The following is a 19,782-nucleotide window of genomic DNA, read 5'->3' as shown; positions in this document are numbered from 1 at the left end:
TAGTTTACAAAACCATGGTGCAACTTTATTGAGCTCAAAATTGAAGGGTGGCAAGGTTAATATGTAGCTTTAGACCTCACGGTTTCATTAACAAACACATTACAGGCTGTAAAGCTGAACTGACATTAATGCTAGGCCCAAACAAAGTAAATAATTACTGGCTTGGCAAATGAGGAAGGACTTGCAGAGTTTGTTTACATTGGGTTTTTGGAAAATTCATGTTGGCAACAAGTCAAATACAGTTTGACTAGTAATTGTGACAATTGCTCACAGATGCTGCTGGAAGAACAACAAAAGAATGGATTTATGGCTTTTCTCTCCCCCTACATTTTCCCCCTTTGTTGCCTTTCTTTTTTTTTCCCTTTACCATTTTGGATCAATAAAGAACTTGCAGCCACAAAGATAAGTGGGTTACATTGCAGATGGGCCTTGGAATGTTTAAAAATCTCATGTTGCATTTTGTCTTTTGGCCCTAGATTGGAAAAGACACAGCTGCATTCAAGCTGCAGTCATAAAATCCATGCTCCTTGAAAATGCTCATGAATTCCCTCAATAGAACAGAGTTGAGAGGAAGCCTGCTTAGACGTTTTCCAATATCAAGACTGGGTTGTTTTGTGCCGGTGCGCAGCTAACAAGCCACTGAGTTCCTAAGACTTAAGGAGAGAACTCTAGCTGAATAGGATCTATTTCATTTTCCCGAGCTGGATTGGAAGAGTTTAAAAAGGAATCAAGGGATAAAACAACTCACCAAACTGGAAAATAGTTCTGCAGAGCAATTGAGGTCTGTGACATATAATTTGAAACAATTTTGGTTTCCCTCATCAAAGATCAGTATTCTGCCAACTAAAAGCTAATACTTCACACACGTACATCCTACTCTTTCTAAACGCTTGAATCTCAACCTCTCTATTCTTGGAAGATAGAATTTCAGGGATTTTAAGTATAAATGCAAAGCCTGGATCTTTCTAATTCCATTTCTACTAACTTCAAGTAGTAAGAGCCAGAATATCCTGGGATTTTATAGTGCTTAACTGAATCGTTCAACATGAGAATCTAAAGCCTTCATTATTATTTAAGTGCCTTATCTAGATCCATAATCTTTGCGATATCAAAGCCATAGCCATTGTCTGTTCCAACATGTTGTTCTATCATTCTCTAAATCATGTTTCTCTTACTACTCCTTGGGGTGATCGCTGCATAAAACTGAATAAAAGTAGATCATTATCTGCTAAATAACTAAAGTAGAAAGGAATTTACGCCCCAATAGGCCTTCTTTTAACCAGTTAAATACTGTGTTCATCTATCAGTAACATGCTCAATCCACATCATCCAAGTTTTCAGATTTTAATTGCCCTTAACATTGAAACTCTAAATATTCCTTAGAAGGAAAAACTCTTACTGTGAAACTTACAAGCTTTTAGGTGAAACACCAATAGCTGTAATATTTTAAACTCTAAAGTGTCCTAGCTTCCAACTTTCTTATTGCCTAGACTTCTCTAATTGTGGAATTGGAACGCCAGAGGCAGGACACAGGAAAAGGTTGACTGGAAGCAAAATTCTTCAGATTTAGCACCAGGATCTTTGATTCATGTCTGGATCGTTGGCCATTAGCACATAACCAGCGACAAAACTCTCTGATGCCCCCAAATAAATGTAATATAACAGTTACCAGTGAAACTTTTCTGACATACTTTTAAAATTCTAGGCTAATTATCAATGGTAATAATTCAGGGTAACAGTCTTATTAAATAATGTGTCATACACGACCAAGATCATTATAACAGCCTCTTAACTAGCTTGCTTGCCTCTAACTTTTCACTTTTTATATCTTTCTTCCACGTTACAGTTAGCCCTAGATTTGATCATGCCATACGATTGCTCAGAATTCTTTTGAGGATGTCTTACTGCCTATAGATAATGTCCAAACACCCACACATTTCTTTGAATGCTGACACAATCTAACCTCGACTTAGCTTTAGATATCTTCAAACCTACCCCACTGCCCTCCTACTGAATGCTGCCTTTAGTTCTATTTGGCATTTTCTTAAGGATCCCTGCACTCTACCTAACTGAAGACTCAGGCAAGAAATAAACTGCTCTTCTAGGCTTATTTTTGAGTTACTTTTACCATTGACCTTCTTTTGCTACCACAAAGAAAAACTATGTTTTTCTACTCAAGACCTCATAGGCTACATTAAAGATTTCGAATATTATTTCAGTAAAAAATTTTAGAATTTTAAGTCTGCACTTACATCATAAAGCTAGATCATAAATTTTAAAAATATAGCAGTTCATACAAATTTGGAAAATTGACTGACAATCTTATCTGTGGTCTGATCAATAATTTGAGCAATAATGGCACTAGAAAATAGAACTTGATACATATACTTCAACCATAAAGTCATAGAATGTTACCTGTCTCTTAAGGTAACACGCGTTGAGTTATAAAACTGACTTGTTGGCTGCTCTAAAGTTATACAGTTGAATAACTTGCATGGAGAAAGTCCAGAATTAAAACCACAGGCAAAAATGGATATATTACGGGTGACTTTTGGAAATAGTAAAAAAGAAATAGAAAGCAGTTATAAGGGGAGCACTTAAAATTAGGTATGAATGGTTTATACTATTGATTAAAGCATTTTAAAACATCAATAAAAGAACACTTTGCACCAAGTAGCTTTCAGGAACCTTAGGAAAGATCATTTGATTCAGTTCAAAGGTTAGAAGCCTTTACTCCAATAGGTAAAGAAGGTGGTTCCATCTCCATCCAAAAGAAACAAATACATAAAAGTTCAGAGTCTAAAAATCAAGTGTTAAGGTTTGCTCCAGTAAATATTTTTTAAAGATGCAAACTATATTAAAAAAAAAAGTAATATGTAATGAGAAGATTACACTTTTTCATTATATTTATTTTATTACCTAGCTCATACTTTCTAACATATAATTAGCTCCTTAAAGGACCTCTATATTACGTTAAGTCCAAAATTAAATACCATACTCCCTGTACAAAACAGGCTAACAATGCATCTTTTGAGTTGAATGATATTCATTCAAGAAGTCTTTTAGATCTTCCCAGACTTTCTCATTCTCTGGTATCCTTCATTTTTCCTTGTGACTAAAGAATGTGTTATAGAGATGAGCTACAGATGGCTGTATGTATGTCTCTCTCAATCATGTTACTGGGAACCCACTTGTGGTAACTCTACCATATCTATTTAACAATAAACAAAACAAGGACAAGAACTCTAATTGCTTTCTTTTCAATTTCCCACAGAGCATGTTTAAAATGCAGTCTCCTGAATCCCGGATTTAGCTTCTACAGGCCATTTCCAGGACTGGCCTTGAAATAAGCAAAAACTAATGGGTTAATAAAAAGAAGTATCAAAAGGGAAATAGTGGCAAAAGTTCCTGCCCAAAATCTATTCTAAAAACTAGTTACATAGTGGAGAAGACTATCAAAATGGGGGTTTGCCTATTATCTGATTTTGGCTGAAATCCCAGAGTCAAGAAATCTAAGTACTCCCTTAGCTTAAATAACATGCTGCATCTTTGCAGGTGTTGACAGAAGAAGAAAGCTGGTGACTCCTAGGCATCACCTACTCCAGGAAAAGCCTGCACCTCCAGAGTTTGGTTGGGCAAAACAATGTTCAATTCCTGTGGGAAGATGTGACCTCTGAGAAGACTTGGGTGGTCCCGGACTCTGGCTGAGAAACATCAGCGGGGCAAAGTGAACTCAATAAATAAAATCTGTGGGAGCAGACTTCCATAAGTCAGGTACCAAGTCATAAACAGTCAGCCATAGGATGTAGCAGCACCTGGGCTGGGAAGATGCAGTAAGAAGTCTCAGGAAATGTGAGAGAGTATGTGCACATATATGCATATAAATGTGTGAGTCTCCAAATACATCCACAGAAGACTCATGAAAGAAGATAAGAATTTGAACATTCAATGAAAATCCAAAGGGCACCAATGCCAGCTGACCAAGTCTACCAGTCAAGCAAGACACTTTCTGCCTCTGACCTCTCTCTCTGTCCCTATTTTCAAAACATGGAGAAGCCAATGGCACCACAGGGTATGGGAAACAAAGTGTGGAAAGGTGAGTGGAGCATAGCTGAGGCTGAAATATGTCTATCCTGAACTAAGGAGGCAGAGTCAAAAGACAAACAAAAAAACAAACAAAAACTACTTAATTGGCATGAGATTTGGGTATTTAATACTAGGGTGGACTATACTTTCTATTAGTTAAATAAAGTAACTATTTATTAATATCTGAGGGTGACCAGAAAAGCTAGAAGACGTGCAAAAAATAACAGAAGTAGGGGGAAAAATGAATAAACTTAATCCTGAATGATACAGAGAAAAATAACAAATTTGTATAATTTCACCTCTAATAGACCAGTGCGTTCCATAAACTTGTCATAATTTATTTCTTAGCTTTGCCTAATGCTTGAAAGGTAGTGTTAAAAAAAATCTATTTGTGTTATCTATGCTGGGTCATTTTACATGAATTGTTAGGATTCTCAGTTGCAAAAGAAATCCAGTTTGAACTAGATTTAAAAACAAGAGAATGATCCACAGAACTGAAATGGTTTCATGAAGAACTGAGTCCAGGGGCTTCAGTGAATCATCAAGACTCTCTTGCTCTTGGTTTTTCATCACTGCCTCTTTTTCTCTTCTACTTCAGGTGATTTCCACCTTGCAATATTGCATCTGTCACTTTCCTAGCAATAAATACCAAATATTAGAGAATTTTCTTGGGCCACATGCTTATCACTAATGCAATTATTAGGAACAGGGGACTGAAGGTCTCTGAGTAGCCCCTTGGTCATGTGCCTACCTCTAGGATGGAGGTGATGCTGGTGGCACCATGACCAGCATCCCCACGAAGCCCACATGGGGTTGTGGAGAAGTGATCACCCAAAAGAAGAGTGGATTGCTGTAATCAGAGATGAAGGTGGGCAAAAGGGACAGATGTCTCTTACAATCACCCAAAATGATTAGTGTTTATTAGAGTGGATAGCTAGCCAACTGTGGGTCTCAGTTCTAAGCATGGATTTCTTCCCTCAATGAGTAGAAATATCGGGGTAGAAAACGGAAGAAAAGATTGTAACAAAATTCCCTACATTATGTTTGGAGATGATTTTTAAAACAGGTTTATAATGTAACACACTTCCCTTCAAAAGGTAAACCTAACTCCTTCCTCTTGACTATAGGCTGGACTTCATGATTTGCTTTTAATGAATATTGTTGTGAAATCATGATATTTGACTTCTCAGGCATCTTGTAGAAAGATTTGTGTGTGACCCTTTCTGACTTGAGGCCTCTGTCAGTAGCCAGCAGCGTCTTGCCAACCACCTTGTAAGCCAACTTAGAAGCAATCCAGCAGCCCCAGTCAAGCGTTCAGGTGACTGCAGTCTGGTAGATACCATGACTAAACCTTCCAAGAGACCCCATGCTAGAATCACCCAGATAGACTGCTCCCAACATCCTGACCCACAGAAAGTGTAAGAATCATAAATGCTTATTGTCATAAGTTTGGGGATCATTTGTTATGCAGCAATAGTTAAATAATACACACGTCTACTAAGATGATAATAGATGCTCTATGAAACAAAAGGTCAAATACATATGACTAAAGATGTATAACCAGCTATCTTTGCTGTGGGATTTCTCAGAACTTAAATATACTAATATAACTGTGAGTTCCCAGAGAGACAGAGACAGAAACATAAATAGTATGCAATTTCCCAAACTTCTCTATAAATGCCTTTCTTTTTAGAATACCTAATAATATCTCTGGAACTCTCACGTTCCTAGGACATTTGAAAAACACTAGGCTTAGGAGCATATATTAGAGAAGACAATCAAGAAACTTTTTGCTTCTTAAAGAACAACTTAATGTCTTAGATAAAATCTGAATAACAGATTAACAGGGCCAGGATTAGGGTGAGTGAGGCAAATGAGGTACTCATCTCAGGGGCAAAATTTAAAGAAAGCTCAGTCATTAAAATAAATCATTTTAAACTAAAATTAATGCACAAACCTCCATGGTGAATAAAATATCAAAATTTTAAATAAAGACAGGTATTTGTTGTTTTGTTTATTTCATGATCCTGCATTACTATGCAAGGAAAACAGTTATTTCCAATTAATCTAGTCCCTGGCCTACATGACGATCATGCTCCCCTCCAGGCAGTTTTATAAGGGTTAATGATGTGCAAAGAGATTAGGCAATACATGTGGCCTTTTTTCAAACTGTAGAATTTGTATTAATTTTTCTACTTGGCTAAAATTCTTTCTTACATTTCCTTCTTGGAGGCCAGGATGCATTTCACAGGAAGAAATTAAGGATAAATTGGTTTCTCCTTTGTTTCCCAGATTGGAAAAAGAAATTTTTTTATAATAGAAAAGGATCTTTTAAAACCACCTCCCAGATATAAATTACATCTACTGGACCCTGTTGCTGTGTTGTTGATAAAACAGAAACTGATTTCATTACAAATGATGGTATCTCTTCAGATGCTAGTTACCTACCTCCCGAGTAGTACGGTATGAATGAATGTTCATTTGAATTTTGGATCTGTTTAGTCAGCTCTTGAAAATCTCCTCTTTGGTGAACACAGCATAGTGAAGCGAAGGATTCTCTGGCTTACTTTTTTTTTTTTTTCCAATTGAAGGGGGTCTGAGTATTGTGACAAAAAGAGCTTTAACGCAATTCATGTTGTAAATGACAGTACGTATACTTCTCCAACACAGTCTGGCCTCCTCTGCAGCGACTCAGCACTGTGGCATCTAATTTTTCAGCTTTACCAGATGGAACTAATCTCTTCTCATGCAAAAGTCAAATCTATCATAATTAGTCAGTGCTGTTCATTTCCTCTTCCAATGCATACTGACCTCTTGCAGGGTAGACTAAGAACTAGCTCAGATGTTAGGTGTTCATGAAAGTTTCTCTCAGCTTGTCTTATTCTTCTCTGCAACTCCTTTGACCTGTTTATTATTTTGAAAATTCCATAGTAGGAATGCTCCTGTAACTCAGGGATTGACAGAATTTTTCTTAAAAGGGCACATAATAAATATTTTAGGTTTTGTGGGTCATATAGCCTCTGCAGTAACTACTCAACTCTTCCACTGTGGTGCAGAAGCAGCCACAGACAGTATAAAGTAAATGGGTGTGGCTGTGTTCCAATAAAACTTTAATTGTAAAAACAGGCAGAGAAAGTGAATTTGGCTTCTGGGCTGTAGTGTGCTGACCCCTGCTTTAGTTTATGGCTCCGAATTTGGCTAAAATAAAGAGGCCTCTGAAAGAATTTAACTGCAAATCAACTTTCTTTTCTTTACCAAGAACTGATTTTAACAAGGAGACGGCCATCTAGGAGGCACTTAACACCAAGGAAAGACTTTGTTTTTGTCTGTTCTTTTAAGGAAAGCTCTGCAACTTGCCTGATGTGAATTGCCCACAAGTGAATTGTTAGTTGCCGTTTTTCAGTGTGATACCTTCTCGTTTTCTGGGTAAGAACAGTAAGCCAGAGGCAGAAAAAAAAACTGTAAGAACTCATTCAATTGAAACCATGAGGTGAGTTACAATTGACAAAACGGCTAATTAGATAGTAAAGGGTACTAAAACATAGGATTTAGAGACTGGGAAGTGATAGTCCCTCTTGACTACCTTTCTATATCTATTTAGTTTTTCATTCAGTTTTGGTGTCAAGAGTTTGAGAATCATTTTTGGAAGAGAGTAAAAGTTGAATGATGAGATCATGTATGAAGAACAAAGAAAATGGGGTTGTTCAGTCAAGAGAAGACTCAGAGGGAAAACAATAAACTTTTATTTGTGTATTTGAAAGCGCTGTATTTACAATAAGAGTATATTTCCTTACTATGATTTCAGAAGTTTTAAAAACCAAAAAGAGAAATTTTCAAGAAAATCTCAGCTAAATTTTTAGAGTTTTCTGAGAAAATTGCCTAAGCATGGAAAGGACTATGTTAAAAGTGGTGGAATTTCTTCTTTTTAGAGCTGTCTGACCATCATATGGTGGGTATGTTGTGAAGGGAATTCAAGAATCAGATGGGTCACTTGATTAGGTCAATGACTCCCAGTCATAAATTCAGAGACCAGGAATATTACACACACAAACACTCACATGTGCACGCGTGCACACACACACGTATATAGTTAAATGGGAACCTGAAAAAAAAATGCTTACTAACCTTTTATAATGCCAAGTAAGGACCTTCAAACCAAACTGATGGCCAGTATCACTTCATAAACTATATTTAAATAAAAGCATAAGAAGACATAATCTTAAAATTAAAGGCAGTCTAAAGAATAAACACAAATTCTGAAAAGAATAGTTTCTAACTTCATCACATAAAAATCTAGCTAGTTCGATCAAGAGATGACATGGGTTTGGTTTTTCTCATCTTGGTATAGAATGGCAAAATCCTTGTCATGAATATGCATGAATCCTCTGATCATCATTTGGGAATTACTGAAAGTTTAAGTCCTTGCCAGTTCTAAGACTCTGAACCTGTGAGTGAATATGACAATACCAAGTATGAACTGGGTCCTTCTTCCAGGTCCATAGTCATGACTTAAAGGTAAAAGTTCTGGTAAAATTCTTTGCCAAGTGAATTTATTATTCTAAATGATTTCATTCCCACACAATGGAAACATGCTACACTATGGACAAAGCAAAGCTTTTAAGTCTATTTTTCTATCCTTGTAATAGAACTAAAATACAAAACACCATAACTGCATAAATAATAGTTACATAGCTACTAGTTATTGTGGGTTAAATTATGTTCCTTCTCCACCCTCCAAAAAGGCCTAACAAACTAATACACTAGTCTTGATAATTTCAGAGGCAAAAAGAAAAATCCATTGGCAATATAAAATGAAGAGTAGGCTTATCCAGGAAATTTTCTAATAACACTTAGCATTTCAGGATAACCAAATTATATTCTAAACTAAAATTCTAACTGAAGAGAAGTTAAAAACAATGTTCAGAAGATTGGGCCCATTGTAAAACTCTATCTCAAGCGATTTTGCCACTTTCCTTCAGTTTTCCTCTGGGCATATATTTTAAGACTCTCTGTACAAATAATTTTGTGAAAAATTTTTATGAATTGAATGCATTCCTGGATTTGGTTTCCCTAACAATCAAATGTGTATGTGTACACACAGGTGCACACACACATACACACACTAGTTCTGGCAAGAGTGAGGCATAGTGAATAGGGAGGAGGGGAAACACTACACCAGCTTCTACTCATTGCTATGTCAATGCACATAAATTCTAATTTGTAACTCCCCTGCAGTTCCATTGTGTGGCTCCATTAGTCTATGCATGAATTATTCACATGCAATACATCATAATGGCATCAGAACCATTTGTGATATCAATTCACACTATTATAAAACAGGTAATCTTCAACTGTCCAACACAACACATGTTAATTAGATCTCCAAGAAACTTTGCTAGTCAATCACCTTCTTAAGCCCAGCTCTGGCCCCACCTCTTCCAATAAACCTTCTAATCACTCTTTGCTACCTCATGTCTTTCATTTTTAGACCACCCATGGAATACCTGACACAATGTAGTAGTTTAAACTACATTTCATTGTGTTGTTCTTTTTATGGCTTTGCAGATTTAACTCTTCTGTCCCTGAGTATATTATTTGATTCTTGAGGGAACCAGGACATATGGTTCTTCTGTAACTTCTACAGTACTTAGCAATGTTAGGCACATAGTAAGTTTTCAATAAACACTAATTGGCTTGTTTAACTGCCATGCAAATAGATGCAATTCACAAAATTTTAGATGCTGGGCTACTTGGTTTAGCAGATTTCAACTTTCTGAATAATCACATGAGTTTTGGTGATATGGTTTATTATTTTGTTATGAAATGTTTGTCTTATTTTGTCTTTTTTGTTTCCATTAATTCTCTGAGGAAACAAACTTCTTTTTTGTGCAATATTATTAAAAGCGAGATTGTTGTGAGGTCAGGAGAAATACATGTAAATGTTTACAGCATAGTAAGTGACATACAATAAATAGTCAATGTATTATCACCATTGCTATTTTGCCACTCTATAATTTTTCAAGGCATGTAACAATGGGAAATTGCTAGCAGAATACTTACAGTAGAAAAGCAATTTATTAGAGAGATTCACTTAGCTCAGTCCTATGCATTCAGTACGTATTTAATAAGTAATAAGTAAACTCTATTAAAAGATAACATACATACCAAAAAATGCAAGTATTTGCACAGTCCAAAGGAATGGTTACACAGTGAACACACATGTGGAATCAGCAAATCAGATCAGGCAACAGAAGATTATCAGCCCCACAAAATCGCCTCTAATGCACAATTCAAGTCTATGTCCATCACCCCTATTGAGTATAACCATTTATCCTGACTTCTTAAGCATTAATTAGTTTTGCCTGTTTTGAACTTCACATGAATGGAATCGTATAATATGTATTCTTTCATGGCTGGATTCTTTCACTCAGCTTAGTGAAATCAATGCATACAATTGCATGTAGCTGGTTGGGTTTTTTTTGCAGGAATATTTTATTTTATCATTTGTAGTACTGTATATTATTCCACTGTACAAATATATCACAATTTATTTATCCATTCTGTAGTATATGTGTATGTGTGTTATTATAAATAGTACTATTTTAGGTAGTATTAAGCATGCCTTTGGGTGACGTTATGTACACATTCCCATGGAGTATAAACATAGGAGGAGAACTACTGAATTATTATATCCATATTTACTAGATAATATACTTTAGTAGGTTTAGTTTTACAAGAAGTTGCCAAACATGTTTTCAAATTGCCAATTTACACTTTCCCCAGCAGTGAATAAGAGCTAGAATATTTCCACATTGTCACCAATCCTTAATGTTATCTGTCCTTTAAATTTTTTAGCCATTCTGAAGCATGCGTAATGATACCTCAAAGTAATTTGTATTTCCATGATGACTAATAAAATTGGTAACTTCTCAGGTCTACTGGTCATTGGGTAATCCTCTTTTGTGAAGTGCTAAGTCAAATATTTTGCTCAGTTTTCAACTGGGTTCTTTTCCCTTTCTTAAAGATTTACAGATATTCTCTGTGTGTAATATAATCACTAATACACTTAAAGTATCATCTACCAACCTGCTTTTGTTTTCTATTTGACCTAGCTCTTCTATGTTTATTTTTCTCTTCTCTTGTCCTCTTTTAGATTAATATTTTTTATTTATCCCACCATATTAATTTGTTTGTTACGTATTTTTATCCTTTTTGTGATGTCAGAGATTGTAATATATATTCTTGACCTAGGATAGACCACTTCAAATTATTAGTGTTATCCCTTCCCTAATAAAGCTAGAATTCTGGAATACTTTAACTTCATTTATATCCCTCTTGCCTTTTGCATTTTTATGTTTACCTCTGGGACACTTTTCCTCTGGTCGAAGAACTTCCTTTAGTATTTGTTTTAGTGAAGGTTCATTTTGTTGATGACAAAACTTTCAGCTTCTGTTTTACTGAGAACAAAATTTTTACTAATAAACAGAGGCCTTTATAAACTTCATTTTTACTGTTCATGGATAGTATAGTCTATTTTATTTTATCTTATTTTTGCTATTGATAATGTGACACATTTTTTCTTTAAGCACTTTCCATTTTCTACTAGCTTCCATAGTTTGTGTTCAGAGTCAACTGTAACTTTTTTATTTACATGTAATGTCTTTTTTTCTCTGAACACTTTTAAAAGTTTTCTCCATGTTTTTGGTATTTAACAGTCTAAATACAATATACCTAAGACTTGTTTCCTTTATGTTATTTTGTTTGGAGTTCACTTAGCTTCTTGAATTTTTGAGTCTTTATGCTTCATCAGTTTTGGAAAATTCTCTACCATTAGCTCTTCATACACAGCTTCTGCCTCATTCTCCTTTCCTTTTTTAAGGGACAGTTACATGTATGCTGGAGCTTTGGAAATTTTCCTACATGTCTCTTATGCTCTTTTCTATATTTTCAATCATTTTTCTCTCCATGCATCAATTTGGATATTTTCTATTAAGCAGTCTTCCAGTTTACAAGTTCTGTCTCCTGCTGTGTTGAATATGTGAATAAATGCAGCTATTGAGTTAATTTCAGATTTGTGATTGCAGCAGATTTAGAATGTCCATTTATTTTATTTTATAGATCCTAAATTATCCAGTAAAATTCTCCATCCTTTCATCTATATATCCTTATCTTTCATCTTGTCCTTGAAACTATTAATCTTTGCTAACTTGAAAGTTCATGTCTGCTAACTCTTATATATGGATTACCTTTGGGTCTGTTTCTTATATTTTTATATTCTGATTATTGTCTTGAGTTTCAGTTTCATGGCCCTGTCTTTTGGTAGGCCTAAAATTTTTAGATTTAACACCATTAATTTGCATATAAACAGTGCAGAGGCTAAGGATGAGCTCACCCTCCAGTGTTGCTTAACACTTTCCTTAGCCAGGCAGCATGGAAGCTTATCAACTTGATCCATTTAGGGAGTGAGCTGAGTTCAGTCTAATTTTGGTTCACTTCTTTACATGGCAAAGCTCACCAGGGCTCTCAGTGAAAGCCTGGTATGTTACCTGAGCCTCTTTCTCTGGAAACACATGAAGTCTTTATCTCTTTACCATAAATTTTAAGAAGAGTCTGCTCTGCTTTTCTATTTATGCTTAGCTGTTTATCTTTCCACACCCAAAATTTCAGAATTCAGCATATGTCTTAAGGAGAAAACTGACCATGAATCTGAGGTCTCACAAGTTTCCAATTTTGTTAATGCACTTCTGCAAAACTGCCAAATGCTCTGTTGACTTCTAAATCTGGCAGCAGCTACTCCCTGCCTGTGCAGAGTCCAAGAACTCAGCTTCTTGCTCATATCCAGACTTTGGAAATAGAACCAGAGTAAAATAAACTGCAAAACATCCACTAGTCTATGGCTCTCCCCTCTCCATATTCTTAGCCCCACTACCTCTCATTGTTTTAACAACTCTCTAATGCTGTTAAATATACGATCTTTTAACTAATCCATCTTTTCTAGTTGTTCTCAGTAGGAGATTTGGTATGACAACAACTATTTCATCTTATTTTCATTATTACAGTCCATATAATAATGTTTTTGATTCAATTAAAAGATCTAGTTATTAAAATATACTATTTAATTTGAAAATTTGGCAGATAACACCAGCCTATATGAAAACAAATTGTTGATGTGAAATGTACAGTGATAGCAAAACTATCTTAAATTCAAAAGCAATGTTTCAAAATTGAAGGAATATTAAGCATAAACTTAATAAAATCAGTATCTCAAATTTTTTAATCCTTTTTTATCACTCACTTATACAAAGCAGCAAGAGAATTTGTAGAGGTAAGTGATTATTTTGTGGGAAGACTTTCTCATATTTTGAATGTATGTTAGCCACTCTAGGTATTAACAAAGCTGTAGGATCTGGTAACATACCAGGCTGTAGGATCTGCTGTAGGACTCGGCATTTCAGAGAAATAATTGAATGGAATTACAGGTGTTTTTCAGAATAGTTTATGTAATCAGAAGTCTAGATATAAGACTAAATGAATTTATCATTATTTAAAAACATATTAGCCATGGTGCAACATAATTCAAGTGGATGTGGCGTTTTGGTTCCTAATTTTTTCCAATATATATATAAGGCCTTGCCTCAATTTTATGTTATGATTTTAGTTAAACTAAGTTTGAATGGGTTACATACAAACTCAATAGCAAAAATTTTGAGGTCTACATCATGTGGCAAAAAAACCCTGCTGAATGACATGATAGTGGTATCTGGCCACTGGCTAGACTTTATTAGAAAACCATGTCAGGCTGGCTAAATAAAGAAGCAAAATGTTGTATGTTTATTTATTCTAAAAATCTTAGGCAGACTATGAAGTCTTTAAGTTTGACACTCAAGATTTGGTAAATAACTCAAATATTACTGTTGAAGCCAATTGATCCTCTCCTAGATCTAAAGTTTAATTGTTGATCAGCTTTTTGTTGGATTCTGTGATCCAATAAACTCTTCTTTTCACATAATTAAATTTGCTTTGATTTTTTTCTGTCACTTATAAAAAAAAAACAAATTCAGAGGTCACACAGGAAAAATCAAGGTCAAATAATCAAGGAGTAGCGAGACTATATACCAGAACCTAAGGACTAATCATCAATAATCAGAAAAAAGCTGCTGAAATTACTTCTCGAATTAGAAAGGACTTGGACAACAGGTAGCTAACTTGAGTTTGTGATTAAAAGAGGGATATGGATTCAGGGACTGCTGTTCACTCTACCCTTCATTTCTTCCAAGGGCATTTTCCCTTCCAGAACTGAGGATGCCTCTGATCTTGACAAAAATTTATTCAGAGGGCATTGCCTAGTTATTAACTCAGTTTTGGGGTAGCATTTGCTGCATCTGGTGATCTTCCTAACCTCAGCCAGCTTGATTGCTAGCAGAGAAGTCTAGCGAGATGAGGGAAAGGAAAAGAGATAGATGTGTTGAGAATCAGTACTTTTCTGGAAACATTTTGGCACTCTTAAACACCATCAAATCACTGGTTCTACCATTTTCATTTTTTCTTTCAAAATACTAAAGTATTTTGTGACTGTTACAGAGCTAAAAGATGCAAAGCAAGAAACACAAAGATATTAAAGAAACATTTTTATGAGTTAAGATTGTTTTAACTCAAACTTAAAAAAATAAAAAAGTAAGAATTTTTAAAGTTAATTTAACTTTAATGTCCTTAATTGGGTTTTTCTGGAATTGGCAGTAAGATATAGGCTTGGAAGTCTCACTTCAAAATGGGCCTTTAAAAACTATTTTCAAAAACATCATCACCAAATTCTTGAATGTTCTTACTGCATTAAGGTATTTATTAACCCATCATTTTTTTCTTTCACTACAGCCTCTCCAAGAACACACAGAATATTCAAGGAGGAGATATTTTATAGTGTAAGGAGCACTGTGTTCTACTTTGACATGACAGGGATTAGAACTGTGACCTTGAACAAGTCATTTAATCTCTCTGAGTCTTAATATCCTTTTCTAAATAACCCAGAATTTGATAAGTGTTCCGAAGTGTTATTTTAAAGATTATTTGAGTTAACAAGTCTAAAGTGTTAATGTAAGACTACACATAATACATGTTCAATTATATATGCCCCCTTCTCCTTTTCAAAGACACAGAGATATCTTTGTAGCACAACAGACATATATGAAAAGCCACATAGAAATGTGTTTTATTACTCTTTAGATATAAAATTCAAACATTTAAAAATTTTTTTCATATGATCTAGAAATATAACCACTATGAAGATTAGAAGAAGAAATTTAGGAAATAAGAAAAGGCAGTATATTAATGAACTGTGTTTGCTTGAATGGTAGAAGAAAAATACCCGACAAGTTCCTAAAGCTTTTAAGATGGAAGAAACTCAGTTGAAGTAAAGAATAGGTGGGTTTTAACCACAAGAAGTAAGACTTAAAGTTTCAGAATGGTCAGTTTGGGACCTAAGTAACAAGCAAGCAGGTCCGTGGTGCTAATAACAAGGTTCTTAGACTCTCCTTGTGGTAAGCTGGGGAACTGGTGAGGATTTATGATAGAAACTGCTTAACTGAGCATAGTAAGAGTATACTAGGCTTACAGAATAAATAATATATTAAATATTTTAATATTTTAAATAAACCTGGGGAAATTTCAATAAGAACAGTGGACCAGGACAGAAATAGACTCATAGACAGAGAATACAGACTTGTGGTTGCCAGGGGGGCGGAGGGTGGGAAGGGATAGACTGGGATTTCAAAACTGTAGAATAGATAAACAAGATTATACTGTATAGCACACGGAAATATACACAAAACGTCATGGTAGCTCACAGAGAAAAAAATGTGACAATGAATATATATATATGTCCATGTATGACTGAAAAATTGTGCTGAACAATGGAATTTGACACAACATCGTAAAATGATTATAAATCAATAAAAAATGTAAAAAAAAAAAAAAAAAGAACAGTGGACTGTATCAATGTCAATCTCCTGGGGGTGACATTTTATTAGAATTTGCAAGATGTTAAAAATGGGGGAAACTGGGTAAAGGGTACACAGGGTATCTCTGCACTATTTCTTATAATTGCATACAGACCTATAATTATTTCCAAATAAAATGTTCAATGAAAAAATATAGGTTCCTGATTGAACTATAAGGTGTCTATCATTAGCACAATAATAAATATTAGTGGAATTAATAAATAAATGAATTATTGACATTGCCAGGTTATTCTGTGTTATGCTTTAAGGTGACTCCATAAAAATTATTCCTTTTCATCATCCCATTAGCATCATTCCAAGGCTATTGGAATAGCTCTCAGATTGATTTTATTGCTTGCAATGTCCACTTTGCACGTGACTACCTGATTTTTTTCTAAAACACAATTTTGATGACTCCTCCTTATCACTAAAAGCACCAATTATTCCTCATTGTCTACAGAATAAAATTAAATAACTTTAACCTAGCATTCAGAGCTCCTATCTTTCTGGGTCCCTGCTCCAATATTCCTTATGAATTTTCTACTCCAGACATGTATACCAACTTTCTGTTGCCAGTATATGCCTTGAGCTCACTTTCTTCTGTAAGCTTTCTATTCAGATATACCCAGACTCATTCCTTATGTTGGCTCTTATTTGCTAAGTGATCTCAGGGAAGGCCCTTGTTCTCCCAGTCTTAGTTCATTCATCTGAAAAGTGGGTATAATTACAATTACTTCCAGAACTTCATGAGGAACGAGAAAATATATTCCAAATTCTTAATATAATGCTTATTATATATGATTTTGGTAAACAGTCATTTTCTTACCACTTACCGCCTTATAATTAAACTTATCAGTGCCATTTTCTGCCCACTATGGTCCTTCTCTCAGTGTCCTTTATGCCTACCAGGCTCCACTAACTCCTCTAAATCATTTTCATCTTTGCTAATCATTTATTTAGGAAAAAATCCTGTTGCTAAAAAAGGAAATGATTTTCCTTACAGCATTTCAACACCATCTTCTTCTGCAGTAAAACTTCGTACAGCTCAACCTCACACCCACACAATGTCAATCGCCAGCGCCAATGCTGGATTGGAATCTGATGGGAACAGGAACCACATATTGGTGTGTTTCTTCAAGCAGGTTGTGGTTGAGTGAACAGCACTGAACAAACATTAAGAGAGCCCCTCAGATTTTCAGTTTTATCACGTGGCCTGCTTTAGAGCTATTTCAAGAGATAATGAGATATGACCTGCATAAATCCAAAGAACAGCTCAGACATAAATGGTACCTACAATGAATGAAAGAACTGAGATCTCCTGATGGAGGAGCTATAAATCTAGAGAAGTAAAATAACATTTCATTGTCCTCCTACTCAAACAGGACTAAAAGACAGATAGTCCTCCCCTCTGTTCTCCTGTCCTTGGTGAGATGGAAGAAGGATGTCACTGCTGTGAACCCTTTTTCAACCTGGACATCCTGCTACTTTTCTGGACATTGGGAGTCAAGGAGTATGAGGTATACAGAGGAACAAAGATGACTTCAGAGGTTTATGTTATTAAAATAAAAAAAAAAAACAAAGCCATGAAAGATGTCCTAGCCCAGGGACAGAGATGGACTGTGCTTCTGGGAGGAGCATTTTGCAAGAAAAAGGCTCTGACCAGGGTTGAGAGACCTGGGTTCCGCCACAGGCTTTTCCGTTACTGACTCCATGGTTGTAGGTGTTTTACTTCTCCTCTTTGGGTCTCAGTTTCTTCACATGTAGAGTCAGGGAACTGGACTAGATCACTTTAAGGCCTTTCAATAATGACATTATCTGCCCCAAATGTTTGGCCCTTGATTATACCTGTATTATCTGAAAAGTCAATTCCATTTCATGTGAGAGAAAAATAAGAAATTATTCATAATCTTAGTTACAACTTTCTTGGTTGAAAACCGAACTGAAGAGAAAAAGAATAAAGCTAAAAAGAGATGCTTAATAAAGATGGGTTACCTGTGGAGCAGAACAAAAAGGAATAAAATCTGTTAGAAGGGTTAGACTTTAGGAATATGTGCTCTGCTTTCAAAGAGTTGGAGGACTTCTCCGAAAGCAGTATAAGACAGAGAACCCTATTTGCTGGCTTGGAGGAAAAGACTGGCTTTCTTCCCGAAACATTAGAATGTGAGTGCGGTGAGAAATCACCGTGAGCCTGGGGAGCTGCAGGAAGCAAAGCTAAACAGTGATCAAAGAGGCACTAGGTGATTTTTCCTCCCTGTGATGTCCAGAAAGAAGTTGACTCTATAGATTGCTCATTTACTTGTTCACATTTTGAGACTGTGTTTTTTCCATCAAGGCGTTTGGGAAAAGGAAATAAGTCATGATGTTTGATTCCTTTATGATCTTCAGCGCAGCATTCGCTCGAAAGTAACAAACTCCCTATCCTTTCAAAGAACTTAATTTTGTTGTCAGTTTTTCCTTCGAAACCTCTTAGTGAGAACTGTGGAGAAAAGATTATCCAAAGGAACAGTGGATGGCAGTGTTGGTTTGCAGCTCTAAAGCAGAAAGCAAGGAAAAGTACTATTTTTTAAAGAAGAAAAGTAGCATATTCTCAGTCTTCTGAAAGAGCCTCACATGGGCGTGGATCTAAAACCATGAAAAGTTCATGTTCGCAGTTTCAAAACTTGTTAAAGCAACTATATCAGGTGATTTGAGAGCACTGCATTACAAAATTTGGAGAGGGAAAATAATGACCCAGAAAAAAATGATGGCCTCTTTTAATGCAAAGTTTGACATAAACATCTTCACAGTATCTAGATTGTAGTGGACAAACTGAACTAGCCGGTCGATAGACTATGACCAAGAAACACAAGAGACATTTAAACTACACTAGCAATTCTATGTCTTTTGTGGGAGGTAGGAGAATTTAGATTAAAAGAAAGAGGGGCCAGGACGGAAAGGGGAGTGGGATGGAGTCCAAACAGGCAACTTGTTATGAATATACGTGTTTCAGCATTTAAATAGCACCTGTCCCTTAGGAATGCACGTTATTATTCTTCCCTAATTCTTCTCCTTTTTGAGTATCTCACATCTACCTTTGAACACTAATTTCTTCACGCATGCATTCCTTCATCCATTAATAAATATCTCTGAGCATGTCTGAAATGCGAGGTACAGGTGCCCCAGGAAGGGAAACAGGCATGTAAATAGAAAACTCCCGTGCAGTATGGTAAGTGATAGCTAATGGTTTATGGAATTGACTCAGATTGGTGGGGCGAAGACATGATACAGTTTTTTCTTCTCAAACCACAAACCATTGCCCTTTTTCACTATGTCAAATCGTCCTAACCTGTGGATATGTACTAAATCACATCTTGGGCAGATTTTGAACTCTCCTGAACACTTCCAGTTATTAAAGTCGTCATTTTTCATTTTCTGCTCTTATCCTCTTTGAAACTCCTTTTCCTACTACATTTAAATACTCATTTACCTGCTGCAGCCAAGGTTTGTGGCTTCAAGGATCTGAAGAAGAAAAGAGCAGATTTCCCTTTCTAATTCTTCTCCTTGACCTTGTTGCAGGGGCTGGGGTTTTTTTGTGATCTGCTCTGGGACACATGCTCCACCCTGTGACAAATCTTCCACATTTCCACCCTCCATTTTCCAGGCCTAATTCTATAGGCATCTGTCTGGGCTGCTTATCTCTGTTCCTCTGGCTGTTCCAGATCTC

This window comes from Camelus dromedarius, chromosome 5, assembly GCF_036321535.1.
Source record: "Camelus dromedarius isolate mCamDro1 chromosome 5, mCamDro1.pat, whole genome shotgun sequence".
In the NCBI taxonomy this organism is placed as follows: Eukaryota; Metazoa; Chordata; class Mammalia; order Artiodactyla; family Camelidae; genus Camelus; species Camelus dromedarius.
This window is presented reverse-complemented; position numbering follows the sequence as displayed.